General features: G+C 35.6%; 1 protein-coding gene across 4 annotated transcripts in view; it reads right to left on the reverse strand.

Annotated features, from left to right (window-relative positions):
- The window catches only part of LOC150078483 (SPRY domain-containing protein 3-like), a 179016-nt gene that overhangs the window by 141115 nt on the left and 16519 nt on the right, over window positions 1-21382 (reverse strand). Inside the window, exon 1 of one of the 4 annotated variants that reach the window (XM_090385553.1) lies at window positions 7781-7866. The exons of the other annotated variants lie outside the window; for them this stretch is intronic. The gene's annotated coding sequence lies outside the window, so the exon portion shown is untranslated. Of the gene's footprint in view, window positions 1-7780; window positions 7867-21382 lie in introns of those variants that run through there. 4 annotated transcript variants of the gene reach the window in all.

Below are 21382 nucleotides of genomic sequence, written 5' to 3' on the forward strand. Positions count from 1 at the left end.
AAATGATGAAGGAAACAACATCAACACAACAACGGAAACAAAACGGTACAGAGGAACTTTATTCAAAAATGGCAACATAGCACTGGCTGACATGATACAGATGCATCACTTCCAAAAGATGGAACAAAGGGAAGAGGTGGTCTTCAGTAGGAGATATGGCCACCCCCTAATGTTGATGCAGGCTTTGCACCGCCTGTCCATTCTTAGAACAATGTTGTTGGTGAATTCTTGTGGTAATATCATCCATTCCTCAGTCAGCACCATCTTCAGCTGATGAACATTTTCTGGTGGGTGTGGAAGTGCCGCTAGGCATCTCCCTAGAGCATCCCAAATGTGTTCGATGGGATTTAGATCAGGGGAAGCAGGTAGGCTAATCCATATGAACAATGTCCTCACTTTCCAAAAGCATATCAACAGCTGCAGTGTGATGGGGTGTGGTGTTATCATCCATAAACATGAACTCGGGGCCAATGGTTGGAACATGACGCACATGGGGAAGGATTACCTCAGTACAGTAGCATGCACTGGATACAGTACTGCCTTCTTGTATCTGGAGCTGTGTACGTCCATCCAATATAACGCCTCTCCAGACGAGAACACCTCGACCGCCATATCGATCCCTTTCAGTGATGTTTGCGAGGTGATACCATGTGCCAACCTCTCACCAGATTAGCTGACATCCAGAATCGCTGCTGAGACAATCTACTCTCATTAGAAAAGAGTACCTTATCCCACTGCACTGCTGCCCAGCCCTTGTGTTCGATGCAACACTGTAAACAGTCTCCGATGGGCAGGTGTTAAAGAGACACAGGGTCGTCGGGCAAACAGTCCACCTTTGTCGAATCGCCTGGCCACAGTAAACTGCAATATCCTGTGTAGCTGGTTTGCAATGGATCCCGATGTCTGTTGTCGGCCTCTCTCTTGGCCGGTAGGAGTATATAGCTATCATCATTGGGCGTTGTTTTTCGTGGACAACCACCGCTGGTCCTTTTGACCAGCTGTACCTATCGCTCTGAAGGCCAACCACGCACGTGGATGCTATGTGCGATACTGAACTCTGCAGCCACACTCTTCACACTTCGAGCTTCCCAATTATTCGAACCCGGGTAAAGTTATCCAGATGTTGTCTACTGGCCATTTCGTTGTCTGTAGCACTGTATAAAACCAATTGAACGTCTGCAACAATCGTGCAGACCATTTGGTAATTTGCACATAACTGCTGAACTGCTGTTTTTATCTGTTTTTTTTTGAGCCCTCTCATTGCAATTCAAATTTTTGAATGTGCACCAGTATTGAACGGCCACAGTTATGCAAATTGCTATATGTTGTTTCATTTGATTTTGTGGTTATAACCTTTAGAAACTGTTGGTCCTTAAGTTTTGCACACCAGCATAGAAGCCCATCAGAATGCTGAGTTGCCGCCTAGCGCACACGCACGCACACGCACACACACACAGACAGACAGACATCCTCCATGGCTAGACCATGTCCTGTTCGAGAGAGAGATCTGTAAACATGTCGCATTTTGCACATTTTTTTTAGACTGTGATGCGTTAGAGAATTGTCCCCTACGGTTCTCCGGCAACCACAGCACTTTTGCTACTTTGCGCAAGTTGCTTTGATGCTCTAGTCTGGGGCATGATTTCCATTTAAATACAATTTAGTTAACAATAAAAATTAAAAGGGATTTATAAATTTAATTGATTAATTGCCAATACTATACTAAGCTAATAGATTTCTACTACAGTCCTACGTATTACACTATCTAATTTTACATTATACCTTACATTATCTAGTTTGAGATATACGTAATGCTATTCCGTATCGATACTACACAATGGTGGCAAGTTTCGAATGGCACAAGTTTTACCGATACTATGAAATAACTCACCAAATCTCTATTTAAGTTTAAAAAAAAAAAAAAAAACTTCCTCTTGCTCAAATTACAAACCTGAGGGGGCATAAACTGAAACTGAGGAAAGACAGTTGTCGAATAGATGTTTGGAAATTTGCCTTTAGCCAACAGGTAATTGATTGCTGAAACAAACTTCCATCTGTCATTGTGTAAGTCGATAGCATAAATAAATTCAACGAAGACGTGGACAAACTTTTGGAACGAATCGATGGGTGAAATGGTAAATTTTTTTTAATGTGAATAATGTCTATGCTAGGGGGTTCCCTACGGTGCTCAGGCTGTCATGAAAAGTGAAACATTTAACCACTGTTATATCTCTGAAACTAATAGACAATAGTATAAACAATTATACTTATTTTGTCGGGTATATAACACAGTCGATGAATATGCAAGAAAAAATTATAAATTTTGATATTTAATATAATTTTTTTCGAAAAAACTTAATTTCAAATTTTGGCCATTTGCCGTTGCGCCTTGGTTACTTTCACTCTCAATAACTTTTAAACTATGACAGACAGACATAAACAGTAAACGATAAAATTGTTCAGTAGGAAACAGTTTTTACATCTATAAATAGTTTTGATGTAGCTCTTATGGTTCCCGAGTAATATCGATGCAAAGTTGAGAGAGTTGAAAATTCGAGCATTTTCAAGTTTGTTTTCACAATATCTTGAAAACTATAAAATGTTAGACGAAACAGTAAGCAACAAAATTGTTCCCTTTGAGAGTTCTACAAGGATGTATAAATGGATTTCAAATCAGATTTTTTTTTTTGAGAGTTGAACAACTCATTAAAGTAACTACTTCGTTCTTTTATTTCGCATTTGTCGAGCAGTGCGGTTGTGTTTCATCAAGTTGTGATGATACCGAAAGTTACGTCAAATAAATGTGTTCAAAGATCGACAAAATCACAAATCTAGCATTGAAAAGCAAGCATCAAAGTCGGCGGCGGACCACACGAGAGAGAGTTGTAAACATAAACGTGAGCAAGATCAATTAAAGGCAGATGTCCAGCCATCAACATCGAAAAGAACTGTGCAATCAGCGAAACTTGGTAAACTGATCATGTTTCTGACATTGAGTGCGAGAGGTTTGCTGGATATGTCTGCAGTGTTTACTACAGACTGTGGTTTCAGAATGATCTGAGATTACCAAAGCCAAACCATATACAAATTCTTGAAGATGAATTTCCAGAAGCAGAGAACATGGCATAGTTTATGCTTTGCAATACATGCTTCACAAACTGAGAATTGGCAAATGTACCGATCAGAAAACATATGATAGAAGACCAAAGATTTGTTGAAGAACGCAACTCGTCATTTCTCAAATTCATTCCAAATTCTGTACACTACTGGTCTCAAAGCAAGAAAGATGTCTTTGCTATGATCAGACAACTTGGTAAACCGACCATGTTTCTGACATTGAGTGCGACAGAGGTTCGCTGGCCATCTCTTGAAAACACTTCAGAGACTAAACGGTTGCAAAGATACAAAAGTTAACAATCCAATGAAAGAATTGACAGCATTGCAGCATACGAAGCTAGTCAACGAGGAACCAGTCACATGTGTAATATACTTCATTAAGCTAGTTGATGTTATAATGCATATACTGCAATCGAAAAGGTACAATCCTTTTGGGAAATTCAAAGTAATCTATTTCTTCAAACGTACAGAGTTCCAGCATCATGGCAGTCTGCATGCTCACATTTTGCTGTGGCTACAAAACAATCCTAAAGAAGTGGTTTCGGAAGATATGCCAAAGACTGTAAAATAATAGATGAATTGTGCAGCATCGATGCTTCGGCTCTTCCGAAGTCTTACTCAATTCAAGTGCACAAACATACATTTACTTGTTTCAAGAATGATGATCAATGCAGATTCAACATTCCATATTGGCCTATGGATCCAACTCAAGTTTTAATACCGATGAACACACAAGACAATCGATGTTCAAGTTTCAAATGGCGTTTTCAACAATATAAGAAAGATCTTGAAAAGAAATATTACGATATACTTTAGCAGTTTCTAGAAGAGCACGAGTTGGATATGAAAACTTACTTGGATGTTATTCGATCAGCATTTATGAGACCTACCGTTCTAATGAAAAGAAATATGACAACTTTGGACTAATACCTTCAATCCTTGGATAGCTGGTATATTAAATTCAAACGTGGATTTACAGTTCATACTCCAGGAACATTCATACACATCATACGTTGTAGAATATGTTAACAAAACCAACAGAGGCATAAGCCATTTGCATCGAGAGTTGATCAAATTACAAGAAGAGTATCCAAATCAAGACTACACTACACTGACTTGTTGAAACACATTAGCATTAAAATGTTGAACAGCATTGATATGAGCTCACAAGAGGCAGCTTGGTATTTGCTCCACCAGCCAGTGTCTGAGACTAGTAGAGAAGTTGTGTACATTCCAAATACTTGGCTTCACGAGCGTCAGAAAAATAAGAGCAAAAAGTGAATGCCTGAAGACAATCTCGATGATGATTCTACCGACATACGGAATGAAAATATTATACAGATATATGAGAAAAGACCAAAAGATGGAGAGCTCAGTCAGCTTTGCTTGGCTGATTTTGCAGCAAAATACAGTGTTGTGAAGAGAGAGAATGTAAACCTAGAAAACAGATGCGAGTCATAAGGTATTGCCACTATGAAATGTCTGAATTGGCAGAGTATAACACGTGAGATGGTTTTACTTTACTGGCTTTTCGAAAACGAAATGGTTGATATCTTAGATTCAAACAAGTTTCTTCAGATATACGATGAAAATGAAGAGTACTTTATGAATTTCTGCAAAAAGGCACGAGTCAGACATCGATAGTGACAAAACAGAGTATTGCAGAAAACTTTGAATCAAAATGGACGATAGAGGATGCTCGAGCAAAATGCGAGGAATGTGTTCCAAGTCAAATTGCAAAGGATGCTACTAACAGACTTCATGAGAACAATGATGATATGAAATGATTTCGGCAAACTCGCTATCTGCTCTGGTACGTCGGCTAGATAATGTCACGACCAGCAACGATTACTGTGTTGGTTCAAATGACGAACAGAGAACAATGCAAGTTGATTCTTGAAGTTATACATTGAATAACAGATCAGACAAACACAACACTGCTTCAAATATTCTTTACTGGTCCAGCAGGCTGTGGCAAGATGTTTACCTTGAAAATTATGATGAAAACTTACAATCGCTTAAGTCAGGTGCACAACTCGCTTAACAATGCATTCATCGCCTGCGCGTTGACTGGGAAGGCGGCTGTACTACAGTTCATTTGGCGTTCAAAGTTGGTATGATGCGAATACATGGTGGTCTTGCTTGAGAAACTTTGCACCTCTGTTGTAACATGTTTCAAAACGTTCAAGTATTATTCATCAATGAAGTTAGCACGACTGGAGCTGACATTTTGCATACAATCAACACTAGACTGCAAGAGATCACCAGAGAATTCTATCGAGAGTTTGGTGGTTTAGATACCATATTTTGCGGAGATTTGCGTCAGTTGCCACCAGTGAATGCAAGGCAAATATTCAAGCCTCATAAGAATTCCGTCGGTGGTGCAATTTTATGGCAGTCTCTCAGTTTCTTTCTACTGGTTCAAGTGATGAGACAGAGTGATGTTGTATTCTCCGGCATATTAACTAAAATTGGAAACGGCAAAACGTTAGACGTTGAAGAAAAGAAATTAATCAAAAGTTGATTTAGAACACGAGACTGTCAATTTTATCATTAATGCTTTTATATCATTTTGCCAAAAAGTACCAAATGCTGTTCATTTGTTTCATCATAACAACAATGTTGTTCAATATAACTCTCAAGCGTTGGAAGTAAACACCACCATCGATTGTACAGCCCATGATCACTTCACCGTTTACAAAAGTCATGAACAGTTAACTAGTATGCGAACAAAATTCCATCAAATGAGCGTAGCAGAGACCAGAGGTTTGTCATACGTACTGCATCTATCGACTAGAAAACCTTACATGATCACTACAAACATTGATGTTAAAGGTGGTTTGGTCAATGGAGTGAATGGAACTTTACAGCACATTGGGAGGGAAGAAACAGAAATCAAAAGATTGTAGTTACATTTCGAAAGCAAGAATGTTGGAATTAAGAGTTGTCTCAAGTCTCACCCGCACATGTTGTCGCATTGTGGCATATTAAAATTTGGCTGGACTCCGATTATGAGACATTCGCCACAGTATTTTTCAAAAGGAAAATGCTTAAATGCAAAAGAATACAATTTCCTTTGGTAGAAGCTTGTGCCATGATGGTTCATAAATCTCAAGGTGGAACTTTCAAAGACATCGTATTCGATTACGATAAGTCTCAAACAGCAACTAATATACATTGCATTGTCAAGAGTTAGAAGCATCGTGGCCTGTAAATCCCAAATCAGAAAGACGACTGTACATTCTACCATGCTCGCGGTTGTAACGCACCTAAGATACAAAATCTTTGAACTGAATTGAAACATTTAAACAACAAACTCTCTACAACCGCATTACAATTTTGGGATCAAGTTTCAGAATGGTATTCGTCGAGTTTCAGAATGGTATTGTTGAATATACATTGTCTGAAACATCATAACAAACACTGATCCAATTCTCGTGGAATCGAATATCTTGGCATTAAATGAAACATCGCTTGAAAGCGATGAAAATATTGATGTTCGAGGATACAAATGTATCACACAATTCAAAACACCTTCTGTGTGATCTGGTGGTGTTGTGATATACAGTAAAGTCGAATCGACAATATGTACACCACATATTCTCATTAGATGCAGACTCTCTACGGCAAATTACTGGTACAGATAATTGTGGCGACATTCGTGCAGTTGAAGTTAAAATAAATGGACAGAAGACTTTGCTCGTAACATTCTACATCTCACCTAATTCAACATTGAAGCAGATTAAAGTTTTCTTAATATCCAATCTAGCGATTTATATGCCAAAGTTTGGAGACATACCTAAAGTTGTAAGGAAATTCAACTTTCAAAAGATCCCAATAATTTTAGCGGGCGATTTCAACATTGACGTTAAGAAACTTGAAAATGCACCATTTCTCGACTTCATGGAATCAACATTCAATCATAAACTCGCATCAGATCCTACAAAATCTACTACAACGTGGTCAATCATGTATCAACTTGGTCTTCAATCGCAATGTTAATAGTTTGAATTGTTTGAACTATGTATCATACTTTAGTTACCACAAGCCTTTATTATTGATGATTGTAAATGAATATACCAAATAAAATAAAACTGATTTTATTAAGCTTAAATTGTATTTTTTCATTTCACATGACATTATTCACAAATCCACCTTCAGCTCCATGGAGCCAATGTTGATTTTTTTTTTTTTTTTTTTGGCTGATGCTATATAAGCTTTCTTTCTTGCATCATATGCCTGTACTAATGGTAATGCTAAAAGTACCTTCTGTCATCTTCTCAACCTTCAACCTATGCATGGTAAGTACTAAAGGTTCTAATACCTTTAGTGTTTGGGATTTTCATTAAAAAAAAATAAAATAATTTATGCAATGTAAACTTGCACATCTGAAGGCCAACTTGTTAATGAAAATAACTAGAAATTCATGGAATTTTTTAAAAATTCTCAATTTCATAGTGAAGCCACAATATTATTGAGATATATGAAAAATGTTTTAACAGTGAAATGGAGAAGAGGTAAAAACAAGTAAAAAAAGACAGCATCTCCATAGTAAATTGAAGAGTTAGCAGGTATATTTATACTAATCCTAATATATTTGGATTGGTATAAATCTATATCATTTTAAATTATATGAGGTTTATATCATCAGATTTGTACTCACCTCAGCAGTAAAAATGATACCCATTCCAGCAGACTCTTGCTAACATCAGATTGCCTATCATAGCTCATATTGCTTCAAAAGTTGTGGGCTTTGCATCTTGTTCTCTATCAAAACTAGAAACTATTTTTGACATATGCATATTTGTGCTCATTACCATCATGCAAATTATAATCAGTTAGAAATAGTGCAAGGCACTTGTGAATAAACCTTCCTGGTTCCATTTTTTTTTTTTTTTTTTTTTTTTTTTACCAGAAAGATGTATTGCAATGTTCCATTGCCGAGCGGGGCTGCACCTCGGTGCAGGACCCTTTCTCCACTTTGTTGTCTTATCTCGAACCAGATAAGCACTTTCTCCATATTCTTCCTCAGATGTGGAGCCTTCATTTTCTGTTTCACTGCACTGAGATGAATGTTCACAATAATCAGACTCCTCCTGTGAATCAATGGAAGGAAAAAAATAATAGAGTAAAGTCCAAAAATGAAAAAAAGATGAACTAATTAAAACAAAACTACGAGGAGAATAAGAAAAGAGTATAATAAATAAAAGCTTGCCTGTCCTGATCTGCGAAATTCATGCTCTGCATCTGGAGAAATATCCAACTCAAAGCCAACATTTTCCCCCATTTCTGTCTACAGCAGTTTTAAAAAAAATAGCAATAATGTGAAGCATAAAATACATATGCCACAAGAGTTGCAGCAGGGAGCGCAGCAGTACAGAGATCCACATATCCTTTTGAATGATCCACATATCCTTTTGAAATCAAATGCAAGACTTACAATCACAAATAGCATAAAAAAGCTCACTAATTAATTACCAAACTTGAGAAGACTTGGGCATTAAAATTGAACAGTAGGTGGGAGAGGGGAAGGGGTTAACGACTAACCCTGTGATATCTCACTTATCACATTAGTCCATAACCAACACTTAATCAACTGTTGTTAGTACTTTACCTGAATACTGCGCTGTTCCAATTCATAATGCAGTCACTCATGTGGAATTGCATCAAAAGCTTTACTCAAATCTAAGTATATGATGTCAAAACTATTTTTTGCATCCAATTCTTTCGTAACCACCTTAACAGATTATTCAAACATGCTGTGATTGCAACATAAATAAGTTCCTATCAAGATGATTCTTTAACCATTTACCCCATTATTTTATCTACCAAAGTCAAGCTTACACTATATTTATTCACTTTTCCTTTGATCCCATTCCCTTTGTGAATAGGAGAGATATATTTAGACATCTCCAGTTTCTCCAACTATAATGTTAACACAGGAAGAGAATATTATGCTACTTTTTTTAGCCAGTCTTCTCATAATTTGTCATAACATGCTTAACTCTATCAGTTACTTGACTGCAGACAAGTTTATATTTACTGTGGCCTTCTGTCTCTGATAATTCATATCCATCCAATTCATTTTGATTCCCTGCCAATATTTTCATAAGTTCACCTGAGATCAATTTTGGCCTAAATTATGTACAACACCCCTTAGTTTGTATAAAAAGCTTAGTGGGGAATATAATTACTTCTCTGAAATGTCCCATAGCATTTTCATTTATTTCTAATACTTTCATCATATAATAATTCAATTTTGTTTCTTTATTTGCTTTTCCTTAAAGGATTCTTTAAATCTTTAATCTTTAAATTTCTCTGAGCAGTATAGACATGCAGCCAGAACATCTCATGGGATTTTGTCAATGATATACAGAAACTTTGCTAGCAGGAATAAGGAAATGATTATCCCTTTATACAAGGCCATGGTTAGGCCACATCTTGAGTATTGCATACAGGTATGGAAGCCTCACTTTAGGAAGGGCACCTCCATAGCCAGGTGGGCAGGGGCAGCTGTGCGTAGCACACACTTCTTGATTAGAGAGGGGTTAGAGCCCATGACCACCAAATACGAAGGATGTGGAAAGTTCAGGGAATGACCACCGCATATCCCCGGAGCAATATGGCCTTAGTTGCTAATGCTCCTAAAAACCAAATAACAACAACAACAACTTTAGGAAGGATGTAAATCTGCTGGAACGGATGTAGAGAGGGGCAACCAGATTGGTGAAAGGAACAAATGGGTGCTCTTACCAAGAAAGGCTTCTGTTCTGCAAGCTTCAGCTTCTGGAGACTAGGCACCTGTGGGGTGATCTGATTGAGGTGTTTAAGACCTTGAATGGATTGAATAAGCTGAATGTGAATTGCATTCTTCTTCTTGCTGAGACTACACAAGGGGACATGAATGAATTTAAGTTGAGGAAGGATGGTTGTAGGATGTGCAGAAGTTTACCTGAAGTCAGCAAGTGGTTGATTGTTGGAAGAGGCTTCCATCTGTTGTTGTTGTGGAAGTGGATGGTTTGAATAAAACCACGGAAGAACTAAAATTCTTGAAAGGTAGGGATGGAAGAAGTGTGTAGTGCTTTTTTTTTTTTTTTTTGATGTTATATAAGCTTGCTTTCTTGCATCATTTGCCACTACCAATTTATGACTGCTTTCAATATTCAATGATATTGGAAGGGGAAAAAAGGATAAAATTTACATCCTTTATATTTTCTGGTTTTACATTTCTATTATTGATTAGATAATCCAGAGGTTCCCAAACTTTGATACTGTACGTCTCCTTAAAATATTTCACGAATTTCATGCTCACTTCCATCTTCCAGAACAAGTGTAAATAAACAGACTGAACATAAAATTTAGCTGAGTATGGGGGTTGCCTGTAAATTAACATACAGACAACCTCCATACAACACAGTACTTCTACAACACGGTTTTGCTCTAACACGATTGATAAATTGCAGCAATCCTCGCACAGCACGGTTTCTCTGCAACACAGAGAAATTCTGCAAACTTCGCATAACAGGGTATTTTTGAGCTTTTGTGTGGAGAAAACCCTGCTATTATGTAGGATGTAATTTTTCAACGTTTCCACTCTTTTTGAATCCACTCTTGTTGACTCACTAGTCAAAAAAAAAAAAAAAAAAAAAAAAAAAAAAAAATTGAGAAATCCCTGTATTTTATTTTGTTGGGAAATCACCATGTTACAATCTGTGCTATTGAATTTGTGCTTGTTGAACTACTAGAAAAATCTAGATTTCTAAATTTTATTACTATTGGATAGCACACCAGGCCAACCAAAAGATTTAAGTCATCCAAACGGTGAAGTTATGTTTCTACCGCCACAGTTCTACTAGGTTAATACAACTTCTTTCATTCAGCCATTAGATCAAGGCCCATTAGATCCATCTTTAAAACTCATTACATCAGAAAATTGTTAAAATGGATTTTGGAAAAAAATTGATTCTGAATCTATTGAAGTAATGGAGGCATTTCTCAATTGTGGACCTAACCTATCAGAATCATTGCTTTATCACTCAAAGAAGTAAAATCGTCAATGTTAAATGAATGTGGAAAAATGGTTGGCCAGCATCAGTTCATTCAGGAAATATAGTGGAACTGGCAGAAAACAGAATCGGTGCGATAGTAGAACTTGCTACATCGGTAGGAGGGGAAGGTTTTGATGATATGACTACTGAAGCCCTCATGGGTAGGAAAGTTGATAGAATTGCCATTCTACCCACACCAAGTGGAAAAGACCTAAGTTCGAATCCCATCAATGAAGGGAGGAATTTTTATTGGTCTTTTTCACAGCATGGCTGAGTTAGTTGGGCTCAGGCAAGGGTAGCATGGTTTTTTCCTCCCGGAAACATGGATTTTTCGCCCATCAAAACAGAAAATTGACCTCAGGATATGCAATTTATAGACAATATACACAGAGCAACATGGCCTTAGTTGCCAATGCTCCTAAAAAAATAAAAATATATATGATTACTGAAGACATTCAAGAATTACTAGTAGAAAGAGAGGCTGGCAAAGCATATTTGGTGGAAATGACATTGGAGGTAAAACCAAATCAATTCAGAAGATTGATAGCGCAGATGAAAATTCTAACTTCCAAATTTTATACTAAAAAGCATACGGGAAGGCATTAAGTTAGCCGAGCAATTAGAATCTTATTTTTTGAATGCAGATTCTTGAATGAAAGGAGCCCAAATTTCAAAAGGGATATTCAAAAATACTTAGTTCCATATGATGAAATTCACAAAGATTTATCAAGCAAAAGCAAATAAAACCAAATTACTGATTTTTTAAAGAGAGCAGAAGAGACACGAAATGGAGAATGGTGTATTTTTGTTAACGAAATAGTGTATTTTTGTTACCTTTTGGAACATAATCCCCCCTTTCTGTACTTTTTCTTAGTCCCATATAACACGGTTTCGCACAACACGACATTTTATAGGAACCAAACTACCGTTATACGAGGGTTACCGTACTTCAATACATTTTAATCCCAAAAGTGTAAAATAAAGTACCTTCGTACCTGGAGTAGTGGGATAGTTTGTTCATATTTTGTTAAAAAAAAGAGTACTTCATAAAAACAAGCTTCTCCCCATAATACAATGCACCCCAAGGGGATCCACACTTTGGAAACCTCAGATATAATCAACTGCTGATTTACCACTCCTTTATTTGTCCGTGCTATTTTATGTTGTTCTTTATGTTCAAAAAAATCAAAAAAAAAAATGTATGGTTAATTTAGATTCACAATCTGTACAACAAAACTAATAATTTATTTCCACTGACAAATTCGTGATGTTATTTTATTCCTTATTTGGGCATATAAGTCTGCTATTATGACTAATTGATTCTTATCCGTCTCATTAGTTCAATCCTTAAAATGATTACTGAATTTATCTACTTCTTTCTTTCCACCTCTTCTGGACCATGTTCACTTAATATATTTAATATTTTCTTTTCTAATTTCAATATAACACACAATATTCTTTCTTATTACAGATTAGATTATTCTATAGCATTTTTTTCAATAATTCATGTATTAAGCTTTGCAAGCCATTATACAGGGTATCCCAAAAGTCACTATTTGGCTAAATACGATGAATTTCAAAAAAAAATGTCCAAATGACATGATTATACGGATATTTTTCTACAAAATATAGGCATTTACATTGTTCTACAACTTTTCATAATTTATTATTTTTTCTTTCCAGACCCAAATATAGCCATTAAAACATTTTTTAGAAATTCGCCCTATTTAGCCTAATAAATAGTGACTTTTGGGATGCCCTGTATATTAATATATAATTTCACATTTATTATACCTTTCTTCTTTTCTTTTTGTTTCTATTAGTGTACAAATCCTAGTTTTTCTCTTTTCTAGTTCTCCAACCATTTCATCTTTCCTTTTAATAGACCTACTTTCCATATTCACAGTTATTTCTTTCTTTGAGTTTTCCTAATCCATTCCTATCACTTCCCTACTGTCAGTCTAGTTTCTATCCTTTAATTTTCTAAGAGCATTTTAATTTTACATCTAAAGGGCTGGTGGCTAGCTCTTCTCTTCAATTGTCAATTACACTGTCTGGTTAGAATGACTCTACAAGGAGCTTACCATGTTCACTTCTGCTGACACATATATGCAGCAAATGGCATCAAAGTAGCATAGTATGATGCATATGCAGTCATTCTTAAGCAGTCAATAAACAAGTGCTGATAAGGATAGATGAAATTAACAACTGTCGAATATCAGCACACTGGTTGAACCCTGTACTATTTGTGGCAACTCCTGGTTTTTATCATGAACTGCATATTATAAATGGGGTGGGCTGGGCTTAGGCACCTAGACAGCAATAGCCATTGAAGCCAATAGCTTTTATAGCATGTTACTACTGCAAAAAAAAAATACGAGGAGCAAAAAACTGGGGAGCCATTCCCCCCTTGCCTGACTAAAAATTTGGTACACAGTTCTATTTGTTCTTTGCTTGTTTGTTCTTTGAGATCAGTTTACTTTGTTTTATTTGTTCTTTGAGATCAGTTTATATAAATGGAATAAGCTTCTGATAAAACGTTTGAGGTTTATTCGGATTACAGCTCGATGCAAAAGTAAATGTTTACTTTTAGCGATGAATTCCAGTCTTATCAGCCATTAATTATTTTTAGACAGATATTAAAGGAGCTGCTCCTCAACATTCTGAAAATTATGTTGAGGAGTAGCAAAACATTAAGCTCCCACTAGCAGAGCTCTCAGTCATTGGGGTGCTCTTAAATCTCCTCACCACAATAAAGTAGCAGTCCACAACGTAATCTGGAACAATGTGAATCTCCAATCTACAAAACCAAAGATACAGAGACAATGACTCATTTAAAATCACGATTACAGATAAATATGAAAACTCTCACTTCTTGTCTACCTTCATTAACAAGTATAGTAAAAGACAAATCTCAATGAAAGAGCTTTCTGGTTTTTGACCATACACTTAGCTCTTGCTAATCCATAAACAGTCACACTAGTGTTTTTGAGGATCACATGCACACATGAAAAAAAAAGTTACTGCACTTATGACCATAAAAATCACTAAGAAATAATTCAAAATTGTTTACTTTTTGATGCCGCCTTTATTTTCAATCTAGTATGAACGTCATGAAAAATCCATTTTTTATGTGAAAACATTTAAAATTTTTTTTCTTTTAAATAAAGGCCCCTCTCTAGTGCTTTGGACATTTTTTTTTTTTTTATCACCTCCCTTATATGGGAATTATCTTCAATGTTAGTGAGCAAATTGGAAATATACAAACCTATGTGCATATACGCCAGCCAAACTGTTCAATAATACAAAGTCAGAGAGTATAACAATCAGAAGCACTGCAATAAAACAAAGCCAGATGCTTCAACACTTGTATGCAAGAAATTACGCTAATTTTAAATTTGTCTTTCAACACATGCAAACAATTATTAAGAATAAGCTTTACTTACTCCATTTTTCCTGTTCGTGCAATAAGGGAGAATTTTCAATGTAAAAATCAAAGAAAACACTTTGTTTAAGTGTACTGGAAGATTCAGTTGTGGGGAATGAACAAACAGAGCACTGCATTGATGGAAACATGTGAGGACTCAAAGATAGTAATAGTGGCATGTAATGCAAGAAAGCAAGCATATGAACTTGTGTAGATCCCATACAACATGCTTCCAGGTTACTAATGAAGATTTGGATGACAACATGCAAGTCATTTTGAGCCAACAAATGCCTCTGAGCTGTAATCATTGAACCTAAGGGTGATAGCAACATTCGAAGCTTATTACGTCAGTTGACTAGGTGATAACTGAGACAAGACAATGAGTAGCAGGCATCAGTTTGGGAGTTCTGGAGAGGATATAAATCAAGAAATCCACAAACAACTTGTACCATCATCAGAAGAAACCACTTGGGCTACAATAAATGGCATATGGCAGAATAAATGATCCATGAATTCAGTGTACAGGAAGGAACTTTCCAATACCAAAAATTTAGTTACCAAATGAAAATGGCAGAGATTTGGTTTGATGAAACAAGCATAAGTAAAGTGAAAAAGGCACTGGAATTTACACAATGCTAAACTGATGAACAATGAGGGATAAAAGTGTAGGAAGGAGATAAAAGATAGCCAGCAGTAAGGGTAAAACAGCTCATGGGCAAAAAAAAAAAAAATGTCTAAAGCATTCAGTTAGTTTGTGAAAGGGATGACCATTCTCAGTAAGGATGACTGACCCACTGTGGAAGAGAACAGCAATTTAATCAAGGAAGAGTGATATTTTGTGATGCTGTATTGCACTGTATGAGAAGAAGAAAAATTCTGTTCAGACCTCATCCTTGGTTTCTTAAAATATGTACAACTTGTTATGACCAATACATATGTAATATAAATGTTTACATATACAGTACAAAATGTATATTTTATTGCTTTCCTGTTTATACTGATCTGCTTAATTTTTGTTTTTAAACGGTAGTTTAGTAAACTTAAATCAGGTTGATGAGACCAAAAATTTGATCATAAGAATGCACTTCCCCTACAATACAAATAAATGTATAGGTAAAAAAAAAAAAAAAAAAGTCTGATTTATGTAGTTTTCATATAATTCAACATTCGCATCCTAATGTAAATCAGAGACAGTGTATACAAATTCATTACACACACTTCTTGCAACTGCCTGAAATAAACACATACAAATATGTAATCTAATAACATTCTATTTTGTTTTCTAGTTGTATGAAATATACTTTATTTATATAGATGATTTTGAAATATTTAAGAATGCATTTAAAAATTAACTCTTAAGTGCTAGAACTATGATTTATTACCTATTCTCTTGCAAAATAGCAGTTCTAAACCCTTCTGTGGTTGTGTGATCCACAACTACAGAAGGGTTGAATTCTGTGACCATATAAATGTCTCAATGTTTTGCTCAGAAACACTAGTGTGATAAAGTATGTCAAGAAAAATCTTGACATACTTTAAAGTCAGAAAAATCATGAACACCACAGGAGGCATTGAGTGGAGCGTACTGGAAATGGTGGTTTAGAAAGATCATCAATACAAGAAGCAGAAGAAATGTAGGATGCTAGAAAGTTAGATTCGTGTTTAGCTGAGGAAGCAATAGAACCATCAGGTTTTTTGATGGGCGGGAAAAAGTTGCTGCCAACAGCTTTGGCAAGAGACCAGAATGCTCAATTTCCATTTGGACAAAAAGCAAGTTTTCTACTTGTTCAAAATCTAGTTCAGACTGATTAATAACTGCTTTACAATTGTTGCGAGCTTTGCTGTAGGCAGAAATTAAATCTGAAGAATTAGATGACAGGAAATTACAACATGCAGCATTCTTATCTTGAACAGCCTTAGCACATTTACTAGACACACTGACATTACAAAATTTAAAACAGTAATCCAACCTAGGGACAGAAAAAGAGAAATCTCTAGCAGATCATCCCATTTTGCATTGTTGTAATGATAAAAAACACGAGGCTGAGTCTGAGGAATGGATTTACAGTCGTAAATCCTTTCCTCAGTTTATGTTTGTATGGTTAGGATTTTCTGGTAGGTGAATGAACAACCTGTGCAAGATCGTTAGTAATTTCAAAAGCCTTAGAATCTCAACCAGCTGGATCCATGTGACTAAACAGCATAAATTACTGAAACAAATATTGTATTTGCAATTAGGACTTTCTTCATTTTTTATAAACCTTCAAAAGCCAGACAAATGTTTCCACTTCACATCTAATTATATCCTGAATTAAATATTTTTAATTTCATATAGATTCAAAATGGACTGCTTTATTCCCAATTAACATTTCCCTAACCAAACCAGCTCATTATGTACATAAAGATAGGTCTGGAAAATTGACAAAGTAGACAGTTAATGAAATATATTTGGATTCCATATGAATGAGCAATTTTGTTGAAAATATTCTCACAAAACATGGGACTCAACACAGCAACTAGTGATCAACAATACTGTTTATGTTGCTGAGTATGAGCACACCTCCATCTACTTCTGTTTGCATTTTGCTGTAGCAATTATGGTAGTACTTACTGAGTACAAAAGTTCCTTTAACTAATCACAGAGTGAGAAGGTTTCCTACAGTTTTTTTCTTATACTATATTTTCCTTTGCAGTGTGTGCAAAATGATGCACGAAAGCAAGTTTATGCAAAACAAAAATAATAATAATAATAATAAAAAAACAAACTATACACACTTCAACCATTCATACACTCCAAAAATTTGTCTAGTTCCTCCTTGAATTTATTCAAACCATCCACTTCAACAACAGATGGAAGCCTGTTCCAACAATCAACCACTCGCTTGGTGAAGGCAAGCTTCTGCACATACAACCTGTGACCATCTTTCCACAACTTTAATTTATGACCCCTCATGTGTGTTGTCTCAGCAAGAGGACATATTCCATTAACATTCAGTTTAATCAATCCATTCAAGGCTTTAAACAGCTCAATCAGACCTCCCTGCACATGCCTAGTCTCAAGACACAGCAATTTGCAGAACTGAAGACTTTCTAGGAAAGAGCACCCTTTTGTTCCCTTCACCAATCTGGTTTCTCTCCTCTGCACCCATTCCAGCAGATCTACATCGTCTCTAAAGTGAAGCCTCCAGACCTGTAAGCAGTACTCAAGATGCAGCCTAACCATGGTCTTATACAGAGGGATAATCACCACCTTATCCCTGCTAGTAAAGTTTCTGTATATCAGTCACAAAACCCCATGGGCTGTCCTGGCAGCATGTTTGCACTGCTCAGAGAATTTCATGTTTGCCTGCACAATTACCCTCAGGTCTTTTTCATTCTCCACTACCTTGGATGTAGTATCACACAGTTGATAAGTTATTCTGGGATTACTGCTACCCATATGCAGTACCTTACATTTGTCAATGTTAAATTTCAACTGCCATTTCTCAGTCCATCAACCCAATTTTCCTAAATCTTGTTATAGTAGCTTACCCTGATTACTGTCAAATTAACCACCCTGCCAACCTTAGTAACATCTGCAAACTTAGTCATTAAGCTTGATATACGTTCATCAATATCACTGGTAAATACTGAAAACAGTGGACCCAACACTGAACCCTAGGAAACTCCACTGATAACATTAGTCCACAAAAAGCAATATCAATTGACAACCACTCTTTGCTTTTTCTACTTAACCATTCCTTTATCCATAGCAGTAACTTGCCGTTAATGTCCACATTGCTCCAGTTTGTACAGCAGTCTTTTGTGCAACAGTATCAAAAGCCTGCCTGAAATCCAAGTGTATGATAACAAAAATATTTTTTTGCATCCAGTTCCTTGGTCACTTCATCATTGTAACTCATCAGATTGGTTAGACAAGACTGCCCCTTAACACATCCATGCTACGACTGCAGTATAATTGCATTCTCGTCCAGATGGTCCAGCATTACTTCTTTAACTAGTGACTCCATTATTTTTCTTGATCAGACATTAAGCTAACAGGTCTATAATTACTCATGTCACCTTTTGATCCCCAGTTGTGAACTGGGGATATAATCACACATCTCTAGCCCATAGGTACCTCCCTAAGGTCACTTATGAAAACTGCTAAATTCTCAGGAAAATAATGTTGCTGCTAGTGCATAATAGCTATATGCAAGAAAGGATTTCTTATGTTCCATGGTGACCTGACACCCAGGGTTTGCAAAGTTCTGTTAATAGATATTTTCATTTTTTTCAAACCACTTGTGAAATTGGCAAGTTTATAACACTCTTACAGAATGATACTGATAACTTATCTAATCTTGTTTTACAACTATATAAGCTATCAGCAGCAGTCCATTTTGGTATTGAAATACTGTATGCAACTACTATTTATTACTTATTAACTGAATAATACACATTTTGTGTAGAATAAAAAAAAAAAAAAAAAACACAATAAAATATGCTGTATAAAAAAAAAAACTTCTCAGTGTAACTGTTTGGTTTTATGCAACATCATAATGTAATGTGAACCTTGGTAGTTGCAGAGCTGTTATTCATCATACATAACAGCTTTTTCAACCAATTAGATCAGTGCCCTAAGAATGAATAGTTAAGCATCCATAATGGTCACAGCTAATCATCAAATATGTGACAGGACTTCCAGAAAGGTGCAAATTTCAGAATGTTTGATATATATATACATGAAGAAACCTTTAAAACAATACTAGGCATCATCACAAAAATAGATACCATGATGACCTTATGCCTAGGACTTTTTGTGTCCTAGTCATGATTAGTTATAGTCAATCTTTCTCAGTTTAATGAAATTTTCACACAGCGAATGCTTTTTAATTATATCTTCCCTTTGAGTAATGACTGGTTGTTTTCACATAAATGATTTACAAAGGGCTTTCTTTGGTGTGTCTGACTCAATGTATCCATGCTTTTAGAAAGCTGTTGTAATGCCTGGAACTTTTCTGGGAAGCCTAACTGCTTGCTTCTTGAAATGAAGTTGTTATTTACAGTAATATATTTGAAAAATCAAACTTCTGAAACAAATTTAAGGTGATTACAAAAACAAGAGAACAGTTTGTTGTTTTGCATGCAATTATTTGCAAATTATATATATTCACAAATATATAATATGATAACATATTTAAAGTCATTGTCAGTTGTCACTTTGATATTTAGAGGCAACTAACATTTTGCATTCAACTAAATTTTACACCTTCAAACTTTCTAATTTTATGATAACAAGTGACATATAGAAGTCTGCTACTCTGTTACATCCTCCTTTTCCTAGCAAAACTTTATAAATATCCCATTTTAACAGAGTACTCCACATACAATTTAATACAATTAGCAACTTGATTTGTCATTCTGTAGTACCCTTTAAGATTGTAAACCTCATTTATTTAAGACAGATATCATTTCTAACACAGTTAATCAGGTATAAAGGTCAGTTTTGAAAATTTTAAGGAAAAATGCATTTTTCTCAATTAATTTTAACCCTAATTTTTGAAACTAAAATGTCTCTAAAAAATGTTTCATTCAAAATTTTTTCTAAATTAAAATCCGGATGACTTACCTTTCCTACATCAACTAAGTTCTGCCTCCCATAATTTTTGACCAATCCACTGACTTCAATGAGAAACTACACTCAACCAATCAAGTTCCACTGTTCTTTACAGGCATATAAATTACTAATAATACTGACAAAATTGAGCTAAGTTATATAGTCCTCTAATTTTTAAAATTTTTATTCAAGCTAACTCCATAAACAGAGAATTCTAAACATCATAAGAAAACGGTAGGTAGTACAGGTGAAGCTTCTAAAGGTGTGAACATGTGTAAAACAAACTCTGGAAAAAGGAATGGACATAATTAACCAACATGAAAAAGGTGGGTGCTTTAGGGTTTGGACCCTTCTACACTAAAAACAGTGATTTATCAAGCAGAAAAACTACTAGAAGTTCATAAATCAGATGAAACTGTCAGTGCAACATATTCCTTTGCAGTCCAATTCACAAAGAGAATTCTTAGTGATTTGTTTGCTGAGGCATGGATGTTACCAATATTACTTATCTCTAAATATTGAAGCTCACAAGATCTAATACTTTTCAGCAGAAATATGAGTCAAAATATAAAAATGTAAAGTCAAATGCATGTAGTCACTGGTTTGAGAAATTCATTAAACATCATGACACATGCAGGATCTGATCAAAAACTTTGGCATGTGTTGCAAAAAATTAAATTTTATTCAATGATAAATGTTGACCCTGTTAATATTCTTTAATATAATCTCCTTCTGCCACTGATGAAAACATTTTTGGAATGAATACTTTTAAGCAGTCTATCTTGTTTTATTGAATTTCTTGAATCAAAAAGGCATATGGTGCTAAATCAAGTAAATAAAGTGGGTAAAATAAAGTGTGTTAGTTGTCTGATGGCAACAGGGGTTCCCTCCCATCTCTACTTTGTATTATTTGTAAGTGTGACATAGAACTCTGTGGAGGTCAGAGATTTAAAAAGTGTGTGGGGAGTAGTTTGTCGTGTAGCATTATGTTTGGTTATTTCTCTGACCATTTAGCTGTTGCTCCCTATTGGAACCCACCACTGCCCACACTTTATCACGAGAAGGCAGGTCAAGCACCCAGTAGATTATTTAAGTACACTGGCAGGCCCCGCCACCTAATATCTGAGGATTTCTGTGACAAGGCCTATATATATATATACACACACACACACACATTAAAAAAAAAAAAAA

The sequence above is a fragment of the Mastigoproctus giganteus genome, chromosome 11 (genome assembly GCF_048544385.1).
Source record: "Mastigoproctus giganteus isolate SK-2022 chromosome 11, ASM4854438v1, whole genome shotgun sequence".
Lineage (NCBI taxonomy): Eukaryota > Metazoa > Arthropoda > Arachnida > Uropygi > Thelyphonidae > Mastigoproctus > Mastigoproctus giganteus.